This window comes from Malania oleifera, chromosome 13, assembly GCF_029873635.1.
Source record: "Malania oleifera isolate guangnan ecotype guangnan chromosome 13, ASM2987363v1, whole genome shotgun sequence".
Taxonomy (NCBI): domain Eukaryota; kingdom Viridiplantae; phylum Streptophyta; class Magnoliopsida; order Santalales; family Ximeniaceae; genus Malania; species Malania oleifera.
Genome location: NC_080429.1, coordinates 20580621 through 20586431, shown reverse-complemented (window position 1 = coordinate 20586431; position 5811 = coordinate 20580621).

Genomic DNA, 5811 nt, shown 5'->3' with positions numbered 1-5811 from the left:
TGGGCACTATCACGTGTTTAGGTCACGTGTGGTCTTTGGGATGGGTTTTAGTGATTTGGTCCTGAGTTTGCTTTCAAAAAATGGGCTTTGATTGAATTTTAAAACGAGCTGACTCACTCGAAAAATGAGCAGCTCAGAAGCGATAAGTACAGGAGTTACGTCGCGTAATATTAAGCCCAAGGGCTAGATCGTCTCCTCAGGGAATGCGTTTTAATCTCAATTTCACATTCTCCCAATTGAAAATAAAAATGTACTGAACTCAGTTCAGATTCGGGGTTTTTCAGAATTTTGGAGACTTAAACAAAAACTCAAATTAAAGTCATAAACCTAGCATGCTTCAATTTAAAGAGCAAACATGGAAACCCTAACCTACTCAAGGAAACATCGGAGCACACACTAATTAAAGATGGCAACTTTGGACACGGAATTAAAACACGCAATGGAAACTTAATCAAACACTCACGCACACAATAAAACCGGATCTATAAAAAAATCGAAAGCTCAAATCACAACTACAATCTAAAACTAAACTTTCTTGAAAAACAACTAATTAAATAGATAAATAATTCTAACACAGACTTAATTGAAAGAAAAAGAAAATAAGTAAATAGATAAATAAATATTGTAAAAAGAATAAAGAACCTAAATAAATACCCCAATAAAAATGCGTACTTTAATAAAAAACAAATTCTAAACAACAATCAAAGTCTAAAACAAAAAAAACAAAAACTTTAATACAATTCAAATAATTTTAATCCAATACTCAAGCAATTAATACTAATAAAATAATCATAAAGAAAAGTTGAGAGAGAGAGAGAGAGAGAGCAAAGAAACAGAGGAGAGTTGCAGAGGCCTGGGCTGCTGGAGTCGTGCAGCAACAGCAGGATGGCCGGTTGCAGTGGTGGAGCTCCTCCTCGGGTCAGCTGGTCTGGTGGTGGTTCGGTGGTACTGTGAGGGATCCGAGATGGTCTGGCAGCCGGACGTCTCCTGTGGCTGCTGCAACTACCGGAACAGGGGAGCTGGTGCATGGGCTGCTGTGGTTAATTTGCAGAGGAGATCCGGGGCTTGCTGCTGCTATGGAAGTTGGTGGAGTGCTCGGGTGCTACTGGAGTTGCTGGTATGGGGCTGGTCCGTGGGTGCTGCATCTATGGAGAAACAGGGGAAGGGGAAGAGCAGAGAGGAGAAGAAAGGAAAGAGAAACAACAAGAAAGGAAGAAGAAGAAGAAGAAGAAGAAGAAGAAGAAGAAGAAGAAGAAGAAGAAGAAGAAGAACAAGGTTCGAAGAGAAGAAGGAACCGCAGAAGAGAAGCTGCGAGAGAGTAGAAGAAGGAAAAGAAGAGCCGAGAAAGAGAGGGTGCCAGAGGCACACCCTGTGCAGGAGAAGAGGGGAGCTTAATAGGAGGGGCTGCCCTAGACCCGGATGGAGATAACCCGACCCAATTGGGTCTGACCTGGCAACTTGACCTAGCCCGAATTGTTATATTTTTTTTCATTTTTTTCTTTCTCTGTTCATCGCAAATTTGTCTCTCCTAGAGCCTTTTTCTTGCAAAACTCAAAACACAAAAGTTGTATATAATCCTTTTCTCTTTTTCCAAAAGTTTGAATCGTCTTAATCGGAGCTCAGACAGAAAAGTTATGCATAAAATACGAACAAGTGTTGGTTTTGGTTTCCGAGATTTTTCCTGCAACAAAAAATTACCAAAACTTCATAAATAGTGCAATAAAGTTCAATAATGATGATTTTGGCACTTTATTAAAATATTGGACAATTTTGGACATTTAATTAAAATATAAACCGTAAAGACCGGGTTAAAATGCCCAATTACGCAGTTTTCACGCGTAATCATGGGCCGACCCAATTCAGAAAGAAACAGGGCCCAAGTCATTTTTAAAATAGGCCGGACCACTTTTCCTTTTTTTTAAAATAAAAAATAAAAATAAAGCCCGTGTCTATTTAAATGGTTGGGCTTGGATTGAGTTTTAAAACCGAGCCGGCCCAATTCAAAAAGAAACAGAGCTCAAGTCATTTTTAAAATAAGCCGTCCCACTTTCCCTTTAAAAAAATAAAGCCCGAGTCTATTTAAATGGTTGGGCTTGGATTGAGTTTTAAAACCGAGCCAGCCCAATTCAGAAAGAAATAGGGCCCAAGTCATTTTTTAAAACAGACCGGCCCACTTTTCCTTTTTTAAAAAATAAAGCCCGTGTCTATTTAAATGGTTGGGCTTGGATTGAGTTTTAAAACCGGGCCAACCCAATTCAGAAAGAAACAAAGCCCAAGTCATTTTTAAAACAATTCAGCCCACTTTCCCTTTAAAAAAAATAAAGCTCGAGATGATTTAAATAGTTGGGCTTTGTGCAAAATAAATTGGCCTTAGGTTCTTTTAAAAACAGGCCCCAGAAATAAATGCGCCCCCCCCCCCCCCCCGCTTTTTTCTTTTTCTTTTTCTTTTTCCTCGGGTTTAGATATTATGACTGCCCCACGTCTCTCAAAATCTGTCTCGGGATTTTTTTTCGCCGCCTTGTGAACGTAATCCTCCACTGAGGGGACTTCACAACTCCCATAGCTTACTTTGCTCACAATCCTTGGGGGCTTCTCGATGCACGTTGCCTCTCTCGTCCTCCTATCAAACACACACTCAGCATGGCAATCCTTTTTTATTCTATTTAAGCGGACTTCCTCTCACACTTAAACACCACAGGCAAACTCCAAGCGTGACTGTAACCTATCTTTGGCCATCCTCTATTACGAGAAACCGCACCTTGACTATCTCCAATCTTTCAAAACTCTGAACTGTTTCTCATGGCAGGGGCCACATCTTCTAAGTAGGTTCTTGATTTGAATGTGGCACCCGAGGTGCCATCATGTTTTACTGTACTTAGTTCCTTCCAGCTCTCTCCTCAGTTCCAAAAAGAAATGCTGAGGAATGAGGCAGTACTGGCCACGATGTCCGATGTAGGCATAGTCAATCAGGCACTCTATCACAGTGCCCAGGCAATGTCTTCGACATCTCACCTTGTCCATCACTTGCAGAGATAGAACGAGACCGTGAGCCTCCTTGGGAATGAAACCTACGCCTTACAGACAAAATACCAAGAGGAATAGCGGAAATCAAGAAACTTAAGGCAAGAAAATATGATGTTAAAACGGGAGATTGATGATTTGAGAAAAATGGTGGTAGTTTACTCCGACGACCTTAGGCCTAGAATAGCTGAGTTAGAGAAAAGCCAGGAGGACATCCAACGGGAGCAAAAACAGCTCAAAACCATGGCGCATGGAAAAGGTTAGACTTCTCGTTCTTTAGCCTGAAACAAAAATTCGTCTGTATGTGACTTGGAAAAGGTCAGACTTTTTTTTTTTTTTTTTGGGAGAGTTCTAGTTGTAATCTCCCAGGACCGTGACTGTAACCACGACATTCCTCCGCCATAAGTGAGGGCAATTAATAAAATTTGGGTGCTTTCTCTTTCCCATTTTTTTTTTTTTTTTTGCTGAGGACAATAGTATTGCTGGTAAACTGAACCGGGTTATAATATCCTCCGAATGGCTTGTTATGGATATAAAAATTTGGGCCATAGGGGTACAATGACCAAACCCCTACGATGGTTGGCTATGGATGCAACAGGATTAATAAAAATTTTATTCAACCAGGCAAGTACGAATGAATGATGCTCTACTGCTATATCTATGCGTGTTACTAAATTGCGATGCTTGAATGCAGGGGCATGTTGTTATATATACATGATGCCCGTTACATGATATGTCTGTATGCTGCTACCTATAATGGGAATGTCTTTCACTAAATGCATGAGGATGCATGAAGTGCATGCATGAAATGTATGAGGATGCATAACCTTTCTTCTCGATCCCGGATCTTGGCCACACTTTTAAGTTCTAGTATGGCATGACGGTACCCGACTTCACCTTAAATGGAACTCAACAACTGCCCCGGTTTCATCCATAGGCTATTAGTCTTTATCGCGTTTCAGATTCCAAAAGGGTCTTAAAATCTATCCCAGTGCTTTTCTCGTCACGGCTCTAATGATTTTCAAATTTCTACAGGCACTCAAAATCTGCCCCAGTGTCTGACTGTCCGTACTTTCCAGAAGATACTTAACATTTGTTATAGTGTTTGGCTGTCAGTACTTTCTTCAAAATTCGAAAGATGTTCAATTTCTGCCCCGGTGTCTAACTGTCGGTACTTTCCATGATCTTCAAAGCTCAGGGATTGTTCAAGATTTGTCCCGGTAGTTGATCACTAACGCTTCCAGTGATTCCCAAAACTTGAAGGAGTACTCCGAATCCGACCCAGCATTCCTTCATTACCGACGTTTGACATGCTTCAGGCTCCCCATTGGTGCCAGAACACCCTCTTGGTGTATTGGGTTCCCAATTTTTGACCTCAATAAACGGGGGATTCCTAATAATGAGAATAATTATGTATTTATGTCATTAATCTGTTGAATCAAGACGTCAATCTGTTCGAAATAGTTGTTCTGTTACATTCAAAATTTATTTAGAAAAAAGATAAGTTTTACAACAGCATCCCTGTTCCAAAAGGCATCGACATTAATTTGTGAAAACTAAAATCTCTTGTTCTTGCGACAAATGCCCCAGTTTCAACTAGAAGGAGACTGACCCTTTTGATACTGTAAGGTTGAATAGTGCCCTTAGGTCCGTTGTTTGCTCAAGGCTTTTTTGGTGCTTTGCTTCACGTTTTGATCTCTAAATGGTCTTTAAGACTCGGGACGAAACGTAGGCTCGGGGATTTAGATTTTTAGAAGAATAAGGAAACCAAGGCTCAAAAACCCATCCCATGGCAACAAATCCTACCCCAGTTTGGGGTGAGACATTTTTTGCAAGAGTTTAACCGAACTCGTCCTTTTGAGTAAGCTGCCTACGTACCTTTTCAAGATCAGGTCATTACGTAGTTCAGACTCAACATTGAGTCCGACAAATCATTTGAGGCAACAACATATGCCAATCTAGTCAGGTCTTTTTATTCGGGTTGTAATGTAGGTTGTGGGTATTGGTTAAAGAAGAAAGGGTACATGAGGCTCGAACTTATGAATTTTATCAAAGGGTGAATTGGCCAAAGATCACAAATGGCGCATATCTCCTGCCTTTCCTGTGCTTTGATTTTTCCCTTGTTCTTTTGCATCATTTTCCCTTTTTTTATTTTTTTTATTTTTTATTTTTTTACGGGGAATCATGCCTTCATTTATTTATTTAGGCTTCGTTCGAGATCGGTCTTTCCAAAACTGCCCCAGTGTGGGGTGTGATCCTTTGGCAGGTTTAAACGAAAGATTAAACATTTTTAGGCACAATAGGGGGTATCAAGGGGTGTTTTATTTCTCTAACTTTGGGGTAGCAGAAAAATGGTCTGCCGTCATTTTGGCACTGCATTATTGCCTCGCATGATTTGCCTGACCTTTGAAAATCCCAACCCGGTTTAAATTTTGGGAAATGACTTTTTTGAAGAAGATGGTTTCGATTTTAAAGCTCAAAAGGGTTCATCAAGTGATTAAAAACATTGGGTTCTTAAGGGAACTGGTGGTCCAAAAATGGCCATCCATCATTTAATCAAAACAATGAGCAAAGAGGGAACACATCAAATAACACTGTGATCCTTTCATTAATTTCTTTTGGAGATGTATACAATCATCAGGCATAATATTTCTTTACAGCATTAGAGTTAACAGGGTGCAATAGGTCGGTTCCGTCCATATTTGCTAATAGTAGGGCGCCTCCGGACAATGCCTTCTATACCACGTAAGGCCCTTCATAGTTTGGTGTCCACTTGCCACGAGGGTCCGT